Below are 21,991 nucleotides of genomic sequence, written 5' to 3' on the forward strand. Positions count from 1 at the left end.
GGGTAAATGGTGACACAAAACTGGATGGCCAAGTGGAATGTTCCTGTGTTATAATTATATAATACTATGCAAATTAGGCAAGCCACACAGAAGTCATAGCACATCCTTCCTGCAACACATCAACAAGTTCCATCCCACAACAGGACCAATCCCATGAACTCTAGATTTGAATCTACAATCAGGATCCTGCCATACTCCCTAGAATGTCAAGCAAGTCAACCCAATTAGATTTATCCATCCATAGCACAAAACGTGCCACATGCACATTTTCTACCACACCCTGGCATAAGATTATTCAACGATACCCACAGATTCTATGCAAGTCTCAGATTAGCTGGATTTCCACCAGCACCCAAATAACATTCCACTAGACATTCTGGTCACATCCCTATCTCCAGCATTTCTGGAAAAGATCTGTGAAAATTCTGAGCCTATTAATAAATCTCAACATTCCCCCAAACCACCATCCCGATGCCTGCTTCTATCCAAAAGAAGAATCCCACAGTCTCTCAACTTATCCAATTTTCATCTGTGGTGGTAAGAAATACATCAAGTTGACTTAGGACAACACAACACTTCCCAAAGCTGTGGAGCATTTGCTAAAATAAGTAAAATAATATATGAATTGCACATGGAACTTGAGAAAATATGAAACATTTCCACAGTCTCTTGCTACTCCAACCATTCCAGCTTCTTGCCCATCCCTGCCCACAGCCAAAGTCCAGAAACTAGTAATTGGCTACAATGACTCCAGCTTCCCACTACCCACAACAACACACTAAAAATGTGTATAGTATCCTTGGTGGTGGCATGTGGTCCCCAAGAAACAAATAACTGTATGATTCTCCAGTATAGCCATTTTTCATATGAAGTTAACAAAAAAAGCAGAAGTACTAGCAGCCCACATGACCACATCTACCTAAGGCCACAAAGCTATTACCTTGTTGTTGGATTTCTGGTTTAAAATAAGGTAATCAAAGATTATCATTCTACTTCCTTTTGAGGATATAGCTGAGTCAAACATGCTACTTGCAATAGCGTAATCTGAGCTTCACTGCTCCATACTGCTCAAAGGCTATGGCTATGGGCTATGACTCTCAAATCGCTCAGAAAAGCTGTTGCTAAATTAGCAACATTTTTCTCAATAGGCCATTTGGCTTCCTTGCACTAATTTAGACAGTATTTAATATATGAGTGTAGTTAATGAAAAGCGCAGCAGCCCAACAGCAGGCAAACATCGCTGGAAAGAACATGGTGATATCTACTGTAAAGCATGAAACTAAAGTGCAGAAATAAATGAGATAGCTGAACTGAGCACATTTTTAGGCAGTAAGATAATATATCCTCTGTCATTAAAAGAACAAATGCACCAAATTAGTTTGTGATGGTTCCAAGAGATATTTCCCAAAATTGATTATAAATCAAATTTCCAAAAAAGATATTACCTCCCCTCAACTAATGCAATCGCTTATTAACAAGTATGTCCAAGTTGGACAGAACATTTTTTGGAAGTCCTCTTCAGTTTCTAAACATTTTTGCATGTGTTCATCAGTTAGCTTATTTATTGCTGACTATGGTACACACAGGGTTAATACTGGTTTCTATTACCTGTACCTGCCTCTGCAAGATACAAAAATAGATCCTTTGTTTGGCAGCCCAGTCAATTAATTTGTGATTTGAGATTTGGTTTCTGTCAAACAAAGGGGAGTTTAAAATGCTAACATAAATTTAATAAAGATGAATTGGTGTTGTTCTGCCAAGTAGCGTTTTGGAGAGCTAGCTGACAAATTAATTGCCTATATCACTGTGTTCAAAGTATTTGGGTCAGATTGACAAATCAACTCATCCCAATCAATTCCAAGCAACCTATGTAAGTGATGAAGAATGGCTGACCATTAAAGGTAGTTAGAGAAATGGTATTTGTTTCAGTACCCCTTCAGAAATTATGGGCAGAATTTTCCATGCCCACTGGCAGCGGGTGTAATAGGTGGTGTGTGCGGACGATACGGTGCAATCAGTTTCACAACGGCGGGAAGGCAGATCACGATCGTCCGCTCAGCCTGCCAATGGCAGGCCATGTTTCCTGCCAACAGTTGTCAGGGAGCTCATTGTAATACGTCAGCATATCATTAAAAGGGCATCCCACCAGGCACTTGGACCCCCACCGGATCATCCGTCCGTGATGGCGTGTTTCACAACAGCACACAGATGACGTGCACTTGGCGGGTTTCACTTTGGGGGAATTGAAGATGAGTGAACAGTATGGCTCTGCAGATCTCGCCAGGGTGACCTGTTGCTTTGCAGGGTTCAGGGGTGGGGGGGAGCCGAGGTAAAGTGCCACCCTGCCAAGGAGGCGACTGTTGTCAGGGGTGTCCGGAAGCAACTGCTACCCAGCATTGGAGGCGGCTGTTGTCGGGGATCATGTTGGGGTGCAGGGTAGGCGAGGGAGGTGGCCATGCATTAGGGGCACCTGTATAAACTGACCATTCCTCTGCAACTGTGACAGTTCAGGTGCAGCCACAGTGATATGATTGGGGTCAGTCTCCTAGCCTGCCTGCCCACCCAAGCAACGCAGAGGCACCAAAGGGCCACCAATGCTCCAGACCTTACCCCTACTTCCACCCCCAGCCCCCACGCCCCCCCACCCACCCCCCACCCAACCGGCACTAACAGTGAATCTGCAACCACTTTGCTAGACCGCAGAGCAGTTGGACTGCACACGTTGTACAATCTCCTCGCTAATGCAGGCCATATCGCAGTCACTGCTGGAGGTGCTCGCGGCCCCTTGCAATCTCAGCATCTCGGTTAGGAGCTGTCTCCCCCATGTCACTGTCTCAAAGTGCAGCCATGCAGCGCACTCATCTGTGGCCGTCTGAGGGGTGACCATCACTCTCTGGGAAGCGTTAAGGGGCCGTCACACAGGGGCCAGGAAAGGCGCTAAGTACACCCATGCTAACCATGGCTCTCTCTTTCTTTCTCTCTTTTGTACTGCAGGAGGACCACATCAGGTTATGGATCCTGGTGACCTAGCTGTGTGCCTGATGGAACTACAGAGAGCGGCGAAGATGCAGGAGAGAGCAACTGAGGCATCTGGCTGCGCAAAGGCAGCCTCAGGAAGAAGGGGCAGCAGGGGCTTTCGCACACGCTGCCCAGGAGCAACAGCAAGCTGAGGCTGGTTAGCACCTAGCGACACCCAGGGTCTATAGACACCGCCTGTCATTCCTGCAGATGACCAAGAACAAGTGTCGCTGACAACTGCGCACGTCTAGGGACCTGACTGCTCACATCTGCCACCTACAGCAGGACTTGGCACCATGGGGGCATGGAGGGCATCCACTGCCAGTGACTGTGAAAGTGACCATGACGCTCAGTTTCTATGCCAGTGGCTCCTTTCAGGACTCCACAGGCAACCTCTGTGGGATTTCACAATCCACCACCCGCAAGTGCATCCATGAGGTCACGGATGCCATCTTCTCCATGGCACACAACTTTGTGCATTTCGCCCAGGACCAGGACAACCAGGATGCAAGGGCCTTTGGATTTGCCCTGATCTCAGGTCTCCATCACTACACACGATGGATTCCACTCACTGAACGTGATCATCAGAAATGCATCCTGCAGGTGTGCACTCAGTTTCCAGGGAGAGTGCACGGTGCCTATATCCTCAGTTGATCACAGATCCCTATAGTCTTCCAAGGTCCACGAAGGCTGCAAGGACAAGGGCCACCCACCCAAGCGGCGGCCTCAGACTTCAACAGAGCGACGATATAATGAGGCTCATGCAGCAGCTCACAACTTTGTGGAGCAGACAATCAGCATGCTGAAAATACGGTTCCGGTGCCTGGATCGGTCTGGTGGATCCCTGCAATACAGTCTTCATAGGGTGTCACACATCGTCGTCATTGTCTGCTGCGCCTTTTACAACCTGGCGCTGCAATGGGCAGATGAGCTGGCTGAGCAGGAGATGGAGGAGCTGCATGTCTCCTCCAATGAGGAGGACGCCAACGAGGATGAGGATGAGGATGTCCTCAGAGGCGATAATGATGGAGATGATGCCCTTGCACTGGCTAGACAAGTCAGGCATGCTTGGAAGGCCCTTATAGCTGCTAGATTTGTGGAGAATGATGATGACATGCAATGAGGTGACCCCACAGATCCTCTCATCGCACTTGAGAACTTTTGACTGCAGTCTGGCTTATGGCAGCGCGAATACACTTTGTGAGAATGCTCCTGTATTGGTGACGCAGTGGAGGCCCTCACAGTTGCTCAATTACAGGAGGGTGACGACATGCAGTTAGAACATGCCTTAAATCTTCACATAGCCTCTGAGAATGTCTGACTCCTGTCTGGCCGAGGGCAGCTCACTTGCGCTCCATGATCAGGGTCATATCATAGAGACACAGCCATGAAACTTTTGAAGCACCTGATGCTTCGTCCGCACCTGAGCCCTTCAGGAATTGGAGCACAGCATCAATGGTCACAGATGCTGAAGACATGGGGGACAGCCCCTCCTTAAAGGTGCTCAGAGCACATCAAGAGAATAAGAGAACTCTGTGACACCTGCCCACTACCTTCTGGCAGCAATGACAAGCACCGCCGAGGTGCAGGCATCAGTAATGTCTCCAGGAAGTGTGAGGCCGGACCATCACTTTGGTCTGAAGGCTGCACAAAACACAGGGAAGAGGCCCTGGATTGAGACACCTGCCTTTATCTTGTGCAGAAAGGTTTCACATCTGAGTGACAAGAACACTGCTCATCAGAACAAGGAGCCATAGTCAGGAAGACATTCTTGGGAGTTTATTGCCAATAGTGAACAGTATGCACAAGTGATTAACACCTGTGTCCAGAATGTACAATTAATTTGCCTTAACTTTCCTAGTCCTGTTGTTACGTCTTGTTGCTCCACAGCAGAGGTGGAGGCAGCCTGCTGACTGTGACACCCTGTCTGTGATGGCTTTGGCGGGCATCCTCTGGAGGGCCGAGACTTGGAGTGTCCCGGACTGCTTTCAGGGTCCAGCTGTGTAGTAGTGGCACCCTCCTCAGCCTGTGGAGCTAGAGCTGCACAGGAAGTGGGGGAGTCAGATGGGTCAGACCTTCTTAAAGTTACTTGGATGGATGGGCCCAGAGTATGCACCTGCTGATCTTCCTCTCTATGGGTGCCCGAGAGCCCCGAGCTGACTCCTTGAGGAGCAGGGGTAGCTGGAGTGAGATCGAGCTGCCCAGCACCCCTCTCACGTACACACTGTTGGAGGCCAACTATGGCATCAGCAATGGAGTTGAACCCACAAAGCAGTGCAGGAGCAAAGTCCTGGACCAAGGTCTCCATGGCAGCCGCCACTCTACCAGTGCTGACCTTGATGCACTGCAATGCCAACACTATCACCTCAGACTGACAGCAGACAAACTCTTCCATCATGCCTTGCAATCTGAGGAGTGCAGCGGACATCCCTTCCTGATGTTCCCGAGCTTGCCTTTGCAGCTCCAGCAACTGAGGTATGACCAAGTCCAGAAGCTCATCATCTGACTCGGACTCAGCAGATTTCTGGCCTCCAGCAGTCCTCCGAGTACCAGACATCTCGGAAATCCCTGCCGCCACCTGCTGTGGATCGGACGGTGCAATGTGCTCACTAGATTGCGATCCCGGGGCTATTCTAAAGCTATGTCCCACCAAGGTGTGTGTCTCTGCGCTGGTGGACCATGTGGGCGAGCGCTGTGACAGGGCTTCAGGGAAGCTGCCTCCAGATTCCTATTCAATGGTTTCTTCGGGGCTTGATTGGGGGCCCGGCGGGCCTCCACGGCATCCAGCAGTTGCTCGAGGGACCTACCATTGAAGTGGGGGCTGCAGTCCTTTTTCTTTTGCTGTCCATGTCTCCCGGGCAGCAGTGGGGAAGCTGGTGGCGATGAGCGCTTTTCTGGCTGTTGCCTTTTAAACATGGCGGCTGGCACAATGCAAGGGTAGGGTGTTCGCCTGCCCGCCTGCCATGGAAACGTTTCCCAGGAATGCATAAGTAATGTGCCGGACTCGGGACGATATGGTGTTAAAACCCACCATCGCCATCGGCAGGTGGAACACCATTTTGCCCGCCCGCTACTGCACTTAGTGCAAATTTGGGACAATTCCGTCCTATACGTCTATGGTTGAATTTACCTCAGGAATCAGAGACTTAGACCAATAACAGTCGCACTGAGTTGATGTCAAGTAAAAAGTGAACATCCATTTTCAAAGTTTAATGTGCACTGAGATTAAGTTCTCAAGAGAAGTATGTTTTTAGAGGAAAATAATAAAATGCATTACTTCATCCGATACAGTTTTGAAATTTACACTGTTCAATTAAATGCATATTTAAACAAATGGCCTGTTAATTTATGGCCTGAGCTTCTACCCAAGTGAACAAGAGGAATGAGTCAGAATGCAGCAATAAGGGTTCTCTATTCGATCCCTGGGTCATCGCGGGCATCAGAGGAGCAGAAGCTGCTGGAGCCCTACAGCTACCGGACCCTGGAGGAACACGTGCATCGCATGCCCAGTGGATTTTTATGGACATGGCTTCACCGTGAAGCAGCTCTCGGAAGATAGAAGGTCACCGTTGATGTCTGGGAACTGCTTCGGGACATCAGTGACTTGGCCATGGTCTGCTATGGATGATTGTTGAGGGGGGTTGGAGAGGAAGGTCAAGGTTTGACTGGGAGAGGAAGGTGTACCAGGGTGGGGGGGTGAGGTTGGGAGGGGGGGATTAATGGTGTCGGGGGGCCTGTTGAAGTTGGGAGGGAGTATGGAGGGAAGAAGGTATAACGGGAGAATGCGGCAACTGAGGGGGTAGAGGGAAGGGGGGAAGAAGGTGTAAGGGAAGGAGTTCAGAGGGGGAAGGAGTTCAGATGGGGGAAGGACTTCGGGGAGAGAAAGGAGTTCGGAGTGGGGAAGGAGTTGAGGGGGAAGAGGGAGTTAGTGGGAGGAAGGAGTCCAGGGCTGGGGGGGAATTAGTGGGGGAGGAAGGAGTCCGGGGCTGGGGGGGAATTAGTGGGGGAGGAAGGAGTGAGGGTGGAGGAAGAAGTAAGAGTGGAGGAAGGAGTAAGGGTGGAGGTAGGAGTAAGGGTGGAGGAAGGAGTAAGTGAGGGGGGTAACGTCCAGGTGAATGTGCAAGGGAGGGGTCTGTGGAGCCAATGATGGTCTCCTGGAGAGCAAAATGAGGGTGGGCATGGCAGGAGGGAATGGTAAGTATTTGAGAGGGCAGAGTGAGCCGGGTTCTGGCTGGCAGGTGATCTTGGGGAGGTGGAAAATGATGCCAGGAGGGTCAACCGTGATGGCGGAAAGGACATGGGTGACTCAGGGAGGGGAGAAGACAGGGGAGCTGAAGACATACTTTGCAACAACCATCTTGTTAAATCAAAAGTGAAAGGAAGCTCCTGTTGGGCAGGCATAGGTACTGCATGGGAGTGGCAGCTCCCCAGGAGGAAGTCATTGACTCCACAGGCCCCTCCCTTGCACATTCACCTGGACATCCCCCACACCCACCTTACTCTCTCCTCCACTGTTACATCAGCGGGTGGGCAGAGATGCAGCCTTCAGCTTAGATGGACAACTGATTGAGAACCCCAGCAGGTAGCATTGAAAATGCTCGGCACGTTAAGATGAGTGTGACTGATGAAGGCTCCGTGTGCATGGGAGAGTGCTTGTACAAGGCTCCAAAAGACCCCGTCACACACATGCTTCTCCTTCCAGAATCACTCGTGGGCCGGCTGCGTGGAGCTGAAGTGCAAGCTCGGGGGATTGCAGGGGGAGGACTCATGAAGCCTGTCAATGAAGCTAAAAGAAAACATTACACATTATTCAGTGAAAGTGAATATATTTTCAGATTATGAAGTGACAAAATGTGTTCAGCTGCTCCCTCTGCGGTGACAGGGGAAGAGGTTGATAGGGTCACAGTGCAAGTGAGCTCAGCTAAATCTACCTCCTCCTGTTGTGGATATGTGTCCATATGGTGACCACCAGATTGTGAACCTGAGCCTGCTCTAGATCTAGGTCCCACTGAGGTGTGTCTCTGCGCTGGTGGAGGGTTTGGGTAAGTGACTGGTCTTCCAGGCTGCATATTTCCAGCTCTTCAGTGGAGGAGGTGTCTTCTTCACTGGAGGTTTGGACTTGGACGAAGCTGAGGGACTAGCTGGCTGAGGGTGTCGCTCACTTGGCAGAGCTCCCTGTGAACCAAAGTAGAGATGATTAGTGCATGGGGGTAGAGTCTAAAGCAGGAGAGAGAGCACTCACAGTTGTGTTGATTATACTGTCAAATTAGTTTTCTCAAATGGTTTCTTTAGAGAAAGCTGTACAAAATACAATAAAGGGTAAAAAGATTCAGCATAAATATTTTTGACTGATCAACCACCAACCTGGCTCATCAGAACCATCCTTGTAATCACAATAATCATCATCATTAACTCTGTCAAGAAGAATCATTTTTGACATGTCTAAACAGGTGAAAGGCTTGGCCTCATCATAAAACTGCTGATTTGTGAAAGAAAATGCAATTGTGTCATAATTTTAATACAAGTCATGACATATTACACAATGTTTTATTTCATTAAATCAACTTTTTCTGACAAATTAGAGCTTTTAACATCCAACTGGCCAAATCTTGTTGATATAATTAAGGTGAATTACATATATACCCATTAGTTTTCATACAATTGCAAGGAATAAACTAAGATACTTAAAAATTAAAAGAGAAAAAAGGCAAAATCACTACCAGAAAGTCGTTAGCACTGGTAGCCTAGTTGGAACATCAAAATCATTTTCTTTTTATTGTTTGTTGACAGGAAAAACATCAGAAGTTGCACAGAGATGGAAGTGACAACCAGACAGTCAGCGATTAGGTTTCGCTTTCAAAAATTGCATAGGTGTGGTTTCAGCAACTTGATCTGACATTTTCAAACACCTGCATGCCTGAATGATATGCTGCAGTTCATAATTCATAAGTACTAAGGGTATAGCATCACGCCACTACAAATCATCTGATAACCCAAGACTTGTAATAAGGTTTGTCTGTTGCATATTTATCAAAATCTTTGAAACTTTAAATAAGGCTCCCAGATACCTCAACACAACCTAACTGAAAGTTTTGTCAGCTTTTTGAGGGGAAAATTAAAAGTTTGCTTTAAATGGGCAATTTAAAGCTTCTCCTTAATTCCATAGCACTGAAAGCAAGCCATCTTTGCAAATGCTACTCAAAGTCAAAAATTAGGTGCACAACCTAATAAACTATTTTTAAACTATTTCTCTCATTTATGAGTATGCTGTCATACACTCTCATAACAAGGTGCCAAATACAAATAAGAACTTTGACATTATCCAAAATCATTTTTTTCATTTTTATTTGGTGTCAGCCTTAGCTTATTAATAGCATTCTTATCCTGAATCAGAAGTTGTGGTCTCATGCCACAGCCTTGTTGAAGGTACTGCCTTTCAGATGAAACATTAAACAGATGCCCTGGTTCGATTTGCTTGTAGTTATTTGATATTTTTTTCTTTAAAGGTTTCTGTGGGCATGTTGTAGCTTGTGTACATGTGCACTGTGCCCACAGGATGGCAGTAGCACTGACTTACAGAATGGTTTATATGATACCTAGAAACACAGATATTAAAAACAATAGCACTTCAACTTGCACAGTGCATACACCAATATTGTAGGTCAAACTGTATTTTTCTAGAAACTTTATTTTTAAAAGCCATTCTCAAGAATTGGGCATCATTGGCAAAGCTGGCATTCATTGCTGATCCCTAGGCTGGAATTTTCCAGCCCTGTTGGCGTTGGGCATCATGGCAAGCTGAGAGGGACAAGAGAAAGACAAAAATCGGTTTCACGCTGGCATGAAAGCACAGCAGGATCATCCGATGGTGTCCGCCATGGCAGAACGTCAATCCCACTCGAGGCCAGCATGAACCCACTTTGCATCCTACTAATTGGATGCAAAGTTAGACCCGACCAGAATCGTCTCCCTCACGCCCGATTTATCATTACAGCAACGAGAAAACACACCAGCCCAGAACATGTCTGGACAAGTGTGACATGCAGAAAACGGGACTTACCTTTCGGGCCTTGCTCAGATCATGGACACCGGAGGAGAAGGAGATGCTGGAGCCCTGCAGCTACTGGACCCTGGAGAAACACATGCACCGCATGTTGGGAGGATTCTCATGGACATGGCTCCGCTACAAAGCAGCTCTAGGAAGGTGGGAGATCTCCATTGATGTCTCGGGCCTGCCTCAGAACATCACGTTCTTGGCCACGGGCTGCTACAGATGATCAGCGAGAGCATGGAGAGGAAGATCCACCTGCGAGTGTGAGAGGCAGGTGTACTGGCGGGTCCAGTTGGTAGTCGTCGGGGGGGGGGATGGTCTACATTTGACTGGGAGAGGAAGGTGTACCGGGGAATGAAGTTAGGAGTGAGGGGAACAAAGGTGTTAGGTGGGGTGAGGTTTGGTGGGGAGGGGGGGAAACAAAGGTATCAGGGGCAGGTGAGCTGTGGTGTGGGGAGGAGGGAGTATGGGGGGAGGAGGGTGTAACAGGGGCGAATGCAGCAAGTGGGGAGGGTGAGGAGGTGGGTGTAAGGAGTGGGAAGGAGTTTCGAGGGGGGAAGGAGTTTGGTGGGGGGAAGGAGTCCAGGAGGCGGAAGGTTTCCAGGAGGAGGAATGTGTCCTGGGGGAGGAAGGAATAAGGATGGAGGAGGGAGTAAGGGGTGGGGGATGTCCAGGTGAATGTGTAAGGGAGGGTCTGTGGAGTCAATCACTGCCTCTTGGAGAGCGAACTGAGGGTGCACATGGTAGGAGGGAATGGTGAGTGTGAGAGAGGGCAGAAGGATCCAGTAGGGTGGGAGGATGAGGGTGCTTCAGTAACAGTAAAGGGACAGTGAGGATGTTTGGTGGGGACTTGGAGGCAGATACGGACCCTGGGGTTGGGAAGGAGGTGGTCAGGGATTAGGATTCTCAGGAAGGTAGTGAACATGCATGTTCACCTGGACATCCTGGAATGACAAGGGTAGATAAGGGCAGGTGATGATGGGGAATTGGAAGCTGATGCCAGAGGGTCAACAGTGAAAGGGGAAAAGACATGGGCGATTGAGGGAGGGGAAAGGACAGGGGAGTTGAGCAAAGGTCTGACTACATCCATTGTTGTCGAAGTCAAAAGTGAGCGAAGCCTCTTGTTGGATGGGCACAGGTGCTGCCTGGGAGCGTGAGGGCGGAGTTACAGGTCAGCTCAGATGAACAACTGAAAGAGAACCCCAGCAGGCAGCATTGAAAATACTTAGGACACTGAGATGAGTGTGATGGAGGAAGGCTCCTTGTGCATGGGAGAGTGCTTGCACAAGGCTCCAAAAGATCCTGTCACACACACTTTTCTCCCTCCAGAATCACTTGTGGTCCAGCCACATGCATCTGGACTACTAGTGGCGGGAAACTGGAAGGACTTGTGAAGTGTATCAATGAAGCTGAAAGACAACATCGCACATTATTCAGTGAAAGTGAATATATTTTCAGATTATAAAGTGACAAAATGTGTTCACCCATGCAAACAGTCGTGATCAGAATTTCTTATCTTTTCTAGGTCTACCACTTCTTCTAGTTGCTGTCCAGACATCCGCAGCAGGGGTGGAGACTGCCTGAGCAGCAGTTGGCCCTGTTGCCTCTGATGGCTTTAGTGTGCATCCTCTGGAGAGCTGAGGCCTTGAGGGCCCCATCTTGCTTTGTCTGTCCTCTTGTGGGCTGACTGCTCCCTTTGCGGTGACAGAGGGCGAGGTTGAGGGGGTCACAGGCAAAGGGGGCTTGGAGGGAGCGGACAGCCTCTGAGATTCCTGAGCGGATGACCCAGGGGTGTCCAGCTCCTCCCTTCGGGTGCCCAAGGACCCTGGCCTGACTTCTTGAAGGGAGGGAGGGATGTCAAGGTGCCCTGTTTCACTTTCACGTTGCCACTGCGTGAACTCACCCATGGCTACCACAGTGGAGTACAGGTCTGCACACATCTCTGCGTTCTGCTGGACCAGGGTCTCCATGGCATCCTCCATCCTTCCCATGGAGACCGCCATACACACAATGTGGGCACCATGTCATCAGAGAGCAGGCAGACACACTCCGTTGTCTCATGTGCCACTTTATTGAGGGCTTCCAACAGCTCTGTGTGATGATTCCCCGCCTTTCGCTGGCTCTCTACAATGAGTTTGAAGGCCAAATCCAGAGGCTCTTCATCTGACTCAGACCTCACGGATACCTCTTCCCCAGCAGTCTTCCAAGTGCCAGGGAGCTTGGCTGAACCTGCCGCCTCCTACTGCAGAAATATGTTCATGCAGTGACCACCAGATTGTGAACCCGACCCTGCTCTGGTTCTAGGTCCTACCGAGGTGTGTCTCTGCGCTGGTGGGGGGTGTGGGTAAGCACTGTGATCCACAGATGGGTTTTCGTTGCCGACCTCTCTATCCACGTCCTCACCAGTCAGTGCGATGGCATGCTCCTCAAAGTGAGTGAGGGGCCTAATGTGAGCCACTCCACCCCCAGTCTGGGACCTCTCCCTGCTGTTGTGAGCCAGCTTCTCCTGCATGGAAACAGATGAGAAGAGTGTGAGCAGGACACATGGCACTGCATAGAATGTTTGTGTGGTGAGCAGAGCCATGGACAGGATGAGGACATGAGCTCCAGTGGATATGAGCTTGATGGAAATGTGAGGGTGTGTGTGAGAGTTAGTGGTGTTGTCCCTTGAGGTGTGAGGTCCCTGTGGATGTGTGATGGGTTTGGGAGTATGTGTGTGTTGAGAATGATGAGGTGGTTGACTTACCCTGGTGGAACGGATGAGAGCATTCATCCTCTTCCTGTACTGGACGCTGACCTCCCCTGTGCTCTAGTGGCACTGACCACCGCTGTCACCGCCTCTGAGGCCATATTGGTGACTCTGGTGGGCCTCCTTTAGAACAAAAAGTGTTGCTTGGTTATCCAAAGTGGATACAGTACTCACTCAACTGAGCATTTGCAACTCACAGATATTGATAGCATTTTAGTTTCTGGTGAAAGCAAAATACTGCAGATGCTGGAAATCTGAAATAAAAACAATGTGCTGAAAAAACTCAGCAGGTCTGGCAGCATCTGTGGAGAGTGAAACAGTTAATGTTTCGAGTCGAATATGACTCTTCTTTGGAACCCTTGGTGTCTGGTTATCTTCACTAAGCCCACTCTTTTAAAAATTCCTGCCGAGAAGCCAATTTTATTATGCTAGGAATGTTCCATTGTACTTTTTGTAGTTGTTTTTATAGCCCAATTAGGTTTAACTGCTGCAGTGCACTTTTACAATGCTGTTATATACTTAAGCGCATCAGCATTCCTTTGCTATTTCTGAATACTTTACATTTAGCAATTCCTGCACAACTAGTCTTGAAGAATTACTACAATGTAATTTGTAAATAGATAAGAGAATAACAAAAGATGATCTCTGTAGAAATGCCCTAAATTAAATTTTGCTGTAAAAAGTGAAAACCATTGTTTGAATCTGTTGCCACCATATTTTCAGAACAGTACATTAAACCAAAGAGTTTTAGTATATTAAATCATAGAAAAAAGACTTGGGGCTGAATTTTCCAGGAACTTCGAGAAAGGAATGGACATGGGAGGGCAAAATGACAGGGGAAGGTGCCAGGAGTGGAGCCCAATGTCTTCTCACTGCCATTACCGTATAGATAGCTGTGGGAAAGAAGGTAATTTGGACACCCACCAGGAGGCCAATCAAGTCACTTAAGTGGACAATTAAAGGCAACTTCCTATATCCCCCCACTGCCATTTTTCCAGAATCGGGAGGGCCTGCCGTTGCAGGAGGATACTGCCTAGTGAAACTTGGTGGTCTCCTAGTGGGCTCCGAGAAGGGGCCCCCCCACTGCAGTGGCCCTCTTGCCAGCACCACCCTGTGCCAATCACTGAGGATGAGCTTAAATAAACACAGAAAATGCTGGGAAAACTCAGCAGGTCTGACAGCATCTGTGAGGCTCTGAAGTAACTCTTAAAAAAAAGTCATACGGTCTTGAAACGTCAACTCTGTTTCTCTCTCCACAGATGCTGTCAGACCTGTTGAGTTTTTCCAGCATTTTCTGTGTTTGTTTCAGATTTCCAGCATCCGCAGTATTTTGCTTTTAATTGGGGACCAGCTGCCTAGCCCCAGCTTCCACCAACCCACCTCAATGCTCTTCAAGGGCACCGCTAGTGCTGGCGCCGCTGAGGTTGCTGAGCTGCAGGCCCCCCAATTGGTCTGGAAGCTCTTGGGGATGGGAGACCCCGACATGCTCTGTTAACTGGGCCACCACCAAATGCCACCTACCAAAGCAAGTTTGCCTCCCATTGTTGGCCCCAGCGGTGAGACTTGCCAGCAAAATTCAACCTTTGCATTTATATAGTGCCTCAGCACATCCCAAATTGTTTTACAGCCAATTAAGTACTTTTGAAGTGTAGTCATTGTTATAATGTAGTAAGTTATAGGTCATTCCAAAAATAGGTCAGAGCCATTTAAGGACAACCACAATTTGATGACAGATGGTGAAATCTAAGTCAAAGTGGTATGATACAAGAATAATTAAAGCAGAGACTATCAAATGTGTGAATCAGCTGTATTTTCCTCAAGCCACAATTTCCTCTAGTCTGATAACAGAATCAATGGGCGGAATCGTCCCAGATTTGCACTAAGTGCGGTAGTGGGAGGGTAAAACGTTATATCCGCCAGCCGCAATGGCGGCTTCTCACACCATATTGTTCCAAACCCGCGGCATAAATTATGCATTCCCGGGAAACACGCCATTTCCATGTGGGCAGGCTCCAATTCACTCACCATGCCATCACCTCACTGCTTCATCACGCCAGGCACCACATTTAAAGTACAGCTGCACACAGACCTCTCAGTGCATCCAGCCCACAGCTGCTGCAAATAAGACATGGCCCCAAAAGGCAAAAAGACTGCAGCCTCCAGGTTTAATGAAGCATTCCTCAAGCACCTTTGGATGCTGTGGAGGCCACCATAATGTCCTCTACCCCAACTCTGCCCTCAGGAGGGGCAGCAACATTACCACTCCGGCTTGGTAGGAGATAGCAGTGGTGATCAATAGCAATGCTGCATAGAAGTGGTTGCCCATCCATTGCAGATAGAGGATGAATGATCTCATCCATGCTACCAGGATAAGATAACCATCTCATCACTCTAAACTCACACACTCAAGCCCATCATACATTCACTGGCTTCTCACTCACTGCCAGCTCAAAGGACATCACCACCCATTCTCTCACACACACCCTCACATCTCCACCTGGCCTCATCTCCTCTGGAGACTGCCTCTTCAGCCCTCACCATCTTGAGGCTACTTGCACAGGTCAACTTGTGCCCCCACACAAACCTTGGGATACCCCCCTTTCCCCAGTATAGCCATCACCCTGCAGCCTCTTCCCTTGCCTGAGGCCACTTCTCCCTCTTTCCCAAGCAAGCCTTAGCCCTGCAGCTGTACAAAGACAGCCCCACATCATGGCTGCCCATTATCCCCCCTATAAGTGATGTGGTTCTGCCTGTGTAACCTGGTGCTGATGACCATGAGTGCTACCCACAGCAAGGTTGGTAACCAAACCTCAAAGTCCCAAGTGAAGTGCAGCTCACCAGGTGCATGTCACTTATGTGCAGTTGTGAAACATGTAGGGGTGTAATCATGCCAATGTTGGCGGACAGTCCAGCGCGGGGGGATGAGTCCGGCAGGCTGGCCTTATGATGATGTGCAGATATATTACAATGAGATTTCTGACGTCTGATGGCAGGAAACATGGCCTGCTATCGACGGGCTGAGTGAACGATCAGAAACTGTTTTCAAGACATCATGAAACCAATTTCTGGCCTTCTCACCAAATTGTCCGCCCACGCTGCTGAGCATGCCAGATGCCAGCAGGCATGGAAAATTCCGCACAGTGCCACTGCAACCATGAATTTAAACCAGATGCCAGTGCAGTTCAGCAAACAAGAGTCTTTTTTTTAATTTATTCTTTCATTGAATGTCAGTGTCATTGACAAGGCCAGCATTTGTTGCCCATCCCTAACTGCCTTGAACTGGGTCATTTGCTTCCTAAGTAAAAGCAAAATACTGCGGATGCTGGAAATCTGAAACAAAAACAGAAAATGCTGGAAAAACTCAGTAGGGCTAACAGCATCTGTGGAGAAAAAAAAGAGTTAACATTTCAAGTCCTTATGACTCTTCTTCAGGGCTCTAAAGAAGTCATAAGGACTTTTGGTTTTATTATACTGATGTAAAAACATATGGAAGAACTCTTGTGGCATAGTAGGTAGTGTCCCTGCCTCTAAGCTAGAAGCTCTAGATTCAAATCCCACTCCAGGGCTTGATGGCCAAGGAAAACACACTCATAATACATCCAGACGGGTTGAGTATCAACTTCTATAATCATTCCAACATATCCCATTCCTGGTCAGCCATGTGATGGAAAGAAATTAGAGCCTTTAACATCACTATCCATAGCCCCAGGCTAAAACATGCATGTAAAAGTGGACTCCTTGCAGGCGCTGGTTCGTTCAGACGGCTAGTGAGGATCAGATTGGTGCCAACAGAACCAGGTTTGAACCCTGTTCTGGCTGGGGTAGATTTGGGACCTGTTTCCTCACCATACCTGTGGTGGAGGTAGCAGTGCTGAGGGTCAGGCTCTGCCTTTAGGCAGGGAACTCAAGAAGTACAAATTTAAGTAGGGTACATTGACATTGAAAGGGTTAAATTGCTCAGATTGTAAATGCTTCAGCTGGAACTGCTATCTCCTAAGTTTTTTTTATTCATTCATGGGATGTGGGCTTCACTGGCTGGGCCAGCATTTATTGCTCATCCCCAGTTGCCCTTGAGAAGGTGGTGGTGAGCTGCCTTCTTGAACAGCTGCAGTCCATGTGGTGTAGGTACACCCACGGTGCAGTTAGGAAGGGATTTCCATGATTTTGACCCAGCGACAGTGAAGGAACAGCGATATATTTCCAACTCAGGATGGTGAGTGACTTGGAGAGGAACAACCAGGTGGTAGTGTTCCCATCTATCTGCTGGCCTTGTCCTTCTAGGTGGTAGGGGTCATGGGTTTGGAAGGTGCTGTCTAAGGACCCTTGGTGAATTCCTGCAGTGCGTCTTGTAGATGGTACACACTGCTGCTATTGTGCATCGGTGGTGGTTGGAGTGAATGTTTGTGGATGAGGCACAAATCAAGCGGGCTGCTTTGTCAATGGTGTCAAGCTTCTTGAGTGTTGTGGGAGCTGCACTCATCCAGGCAATTTCCAACACACTCCTGACTTGTGCCCTGTAGACGGCGGACAGGCTTTGGGGAGTTAGGGAGTGAGTTATTCGGTCACCAATTCTTAGCCTCTGACCTGCTCTTGTAGCCACAGTGTTTATATGGATAGTCCAGTTCAGTTCCTGGTCAATGGTAACCCCCAGGATGTTGATAGTGGGGGATTCAGTGATGGTAATGCCATTGAATATCAAGGGGCAATGGTTGGATTCCCTCTTGTTGGAAACAATCATTGCCCGGCACTGCGTGGTGCAAATCTTACTTGCCACTTGTCAGCCCAAGCCTGAATATTGTCCAGGTCTTGTTGCATTTGGACATGGGCTTCTTCTGAGGAATCTGAGGAATCCCAAAAGGTGCTGAACATTGTGTAATCATCAGTGAACATCCCAGTTCTGACCTTATGATTGATGGAAGGTCATTGATGAAGCAGCTGAAAATGGCTGGTCCTAGGACACTACCTTGAGGAACTCCTGCAATAATGTCCTGGAACTGAGATGACTGACCTCCAACAACCATGACCATCTTCCTTTGTGCTAGGTATGACTCCAACCAGTGGAGGGTTTTCCCCCGATTGCCATTGACTCCAGTTTTGCTGAGGCTCCTTGATGGCACATGAGTCAAATGCAGCTTTGATGTCAAGGGCAGTCATTCTCACCTCACCTCAGGAGTTCAGCTCTTTTGTCTATGCTCGAACCAAGGATGTAGTGAGGTCACACGCTTAGTGGCCCTGGCGGAACCCAAACTGGGTGTCAGTGAGCAAGTTATTGCTAAGCAAGTGCCGCTTCATAGCACTGTTGATGATCCCTTTCATTATTTTACTGATGATGGGGAGTACACTGATGGGGTGGTAATTGGCCGGGTTGGATTTGTCCTGCTTTTTGTGTACAGAACATATCTGGGCAATTTTCCTCATAGCCGGATAGATGCCATTGTTGTAGCTGTACTGGAACAGCTTGGCTAGGGGTTGCAGCAAGTTCTGGAGCACAAATCCTCAGTACTATTGCCAGAATATTGTCAGGTCCCATAGCCTTTGCACTATCCAGTACCTCCAGCCATTTCTTGGTATCATGTGCGGTGAATTGAATTGGCTGAAGACTGGTGTCTGTGATGCTCTGGACCTCTGGAGGAGGCCAAGATGGATCATCCACTTTGCACTTCTGGCTGAAGATTGTAGCAAATGCATCAGCCTTATCTTTTACACTGATGTGCTGGACTCCTCCATCAATGAGGATGGGGATATTTGTGGAGCCTTCTCCTACAGTGTGTTGGTTAATTGTCCACCACCATTCACAACTGGATGTGGCAGGACTGCAGAGCCTAGTTCTGATTCATTGGTTGGGGGATCGCTTAGCTCTATCTATCAATTGTTGCTTATGTTGTTTGGCATTCAAGTAGTCTTGTGTTATAGCTTCTCCAGGTTGACACCTCATTTTTAGATATGCCTGGTGCTGGTCCTGGCATGCCCTCCTGCACTCTTCATTGAAATTCCCCCACTTTCTCACATACACTCCCTCTCTCTCACACACATCCACTCCCTCTCCCTTTCTCTCTCTCTCCCTCTCTCTCATTCTCTCACATACACTTCCTCTCTCTTTTCTCTCTCACATACACTCCCTCTCCCATTCTCTCACATACACTCCCTCTCTCTCTTTATCTCTCTCTCACATCCACTCCCTCCCCCTTTCTCTCTCTCTCTCTCTCTCTCACATAAACACTCTCTCTCTCACATGCACACGTTCTCTCTCTCTCTCATACATACACCGGCTTGATGGTAATGGTAGAGAGGGAATATGCCGGGCCATGAGGTTACACATTGTGTTCAAGTACAGTTCTGCTGCTGCTGATGGCCCACAGTGCCTCATGGATGCCCAGTCTTGAGTTGCTAGATCTGTTTGAAATCTATCCCATTTAGCATGGCGGTAGTGTCACACAACACGATGGAGGGTATCCTCAAAGTGAAGGCGAGACTTCGTCTCCACAATTACTGTGTGTTGGTCACTCCTACCCCCGATACTGTCATGGACAGATGCATCTGTGGCAGGCTGGTTGGTGAGGATGAGGTCAAGTATGTTTTTCCCTCTTATTGGTTCCCTCACCACCTGCTGCAGATCCAGTCTAGCAGCTATGTCACTTAGGGCTCACCAGCTCAGTCAGTACTGGTGCTACTGAGCCACTCTTGGTGATGGACATTGAAGTCCCCCACCCAGTGTACATTATCCACCCTTGCCACTCTCAGTGCTTCTTCCAAGTGGTGTTCAACATGGAAGAGCACTGATTCATCAGCTGAGGGAGGAGATACGTGGTAATCAGCTGGAGGTTTCCTTGCCGAAGTTTGACCTCATGCCATGAGACTTCATGGGGTCCGGAGTCAACGTTGTGGACTCCCAGGGCAACTCCCTCCCGACTGTATACCACTGTGCTGCCACCTCTGCCAATAAAGCCCCATCCAGCTTGAAATACGCGCTGCAGCGCTCATCTCTGCCTGTGCGAGAGGGAGGAGGAGGGTGAGTGTGCAAGTTTGCACATGCGTGCAGCTGCACACTGAAAATTTCCCTGAGGCACAGGGTTGCCTCAGGGAGATAAAGATATAAAAAATTAAAAATAAAGAATCTTAGAATGTTATAAAACATGTTCCCTCTCATGTGGCTCAGTCACATGAGCACGGACATGTTATGAATGAAATTTAAACATTTTAAGTTAAATTTTAATTGCTGTTGGGAACTTCATCCTGACCGTGGATGAGGTTTCGCAAAAACTCCAAAGGCCGCTTGGCCTTTTCGCCTGCCCACCATGATGTTAGACGAGCAGCGAAAAATTGAACTTAATTATTACTTTAATGGCCTTAATAGGCATTTTAATTGTCGGCGGGTGCGCTGCCGACTCCCACGTGTGCCCGCCTACTGAAATATCACGTGAATGTGAGATGATGTCAGGACGCTCACCCAACATCATCGCACATCAATTTATTCTCGTTTGAGTCTGGTGCACTCCCCCCAACGAGCGAAAATTTCTAGCCTAGGTAACAAATGGTGTTTTGAGGTTGCAAATGCTCAAGTTGGTCTTAACAAACTGCTCAAACACTAAATAATTGTGACATGATGTCAGCCCAGTACACCATGGTATCTTCATGATAAGGGCAGGCATCTGCTAATGTTTTTAAAGTGCATTTGTAAGGGTGGTGGTGTGTTTTAAACCTACACAAATCATGCTGTTGCCAGTACTGGGGCTTTTACTGGCCAAGGTTAGGTAGTGACAGGCACTAAGATCAAGGTGGAAAACGTGTATCTTTCCGGCTACCGGTCTAAACAAATTTTATAAACCATGAGAAGCTGACAACATGAAGCACTTTAACTCACGTCATTGCTACTGTCTACTTTGTGAACTGTTTGATAAGTATCTTTGCTGCCTACTCTGTCGCTCACAATGACGTAACGGAGTAAAACACTAGAACATCACATGCATGGTGTTGACAACAAACGCAGCCCTTTTACACACATTTTTAAGCCACACCCAAGTTACAAGGGCTGATTCAGTTTCCTGCTCAAAATTAACACCTATTCAGGCAATTACTTACAGTGAATTGATAGTTAACTGCCTCTGACAGGCAGTTCCTGTTAACCAGCTTGTTTTGCTCTTTTTTGAGTTATAAATTAAATTCAACATACTGAACTAAATTTAATTTTGAGATATACTCACCCAATACTCACGGAGAAATTCCACTTTCACCAAGTTCCCAACTTTTACACTCTATTCATGCTGCATTCCTTTTTTAGGACTGCTCCTTGGTTAGTTATTTTTGAGAGCTCCATAAATGCAGAAATATCTCAATAACTGGGCCCCACAGGTCAGCAGTCTTACTCTTTTCAGCCGCACAGGGGTGTGAGATGACCTCTCTATCTATTTATCTCTATCCTGCACCTCCTCATCTCTTCTCACAAATTGTGTTCTTCACTCAGGTGTACCTGAACTGTTCCTTGCAAATGAAAGAGTGTAGAGGCTCTACTGAATTGTATTCTAATTCAACTTCCTCAAGATCTGTACAGTCAGAAGGAAAACGATATTGTGTACAGGTGTTCCTGACATATTCTTTTACGCCCAGTAAAGGCATGTCATATTCATAACTTTAAACCAGACTATATTCAGTATAGAGTTTTCTCCCAAGACTCAGAACTACCTCAAGTCTCCGGAAAGTTCCTAATTGAATGATGATGGGTGGATGGACATACAAAGGTGAAACCGTTTGTGAAATTCACACCTCAGAATCCTATTGTTTGAGGACTAATCCAAAACTCAGTAGGCTCACTGTCTCCAAGCTTGAAACTTAGACGGCTGTAGAGAAACCAGTTCATCATAAATAGGTCTGAATAGACACCATCCATCCCCTATTGTGTAGCAATGCCTTCTAACTTTAAATCATTCTGGCTGGACAACAGAAGTATTGATCAGGTGGTCACATAACTGAAATCAACCACAGATAACGAATCTTCTTACGCCAAGAACCAAGAATACACCAGTCACTCTGCAAACAACACAGCAAGAAACAGCAGCAGCAGCAGATGCAGCAAAATGTATGCCTTAAGACTGGAGACTGCAATATTGTAAGGTTCCCAGGCCTGTTCCTTTCTAAGTTCACCAGCACAGAAAACTGACCTCCTAGTACTAAGACTG

The sequence above is a fragment of the Carcharodon carcharias genome, chromosome 16 (assembly GCF_017639515.1).
Source record: "Carcharodon carcharias isolate sCarCar2 chromosome 16, sCarCar2.pri, whole genome shotgun sequence".
Classification (NCBI taxonomy): Eukaryota; Metazoa; Chordata; class Chondrichthyes; order Lamniformes; family Lamnidae; genus Carcharodon; species Carcharodon carcharias.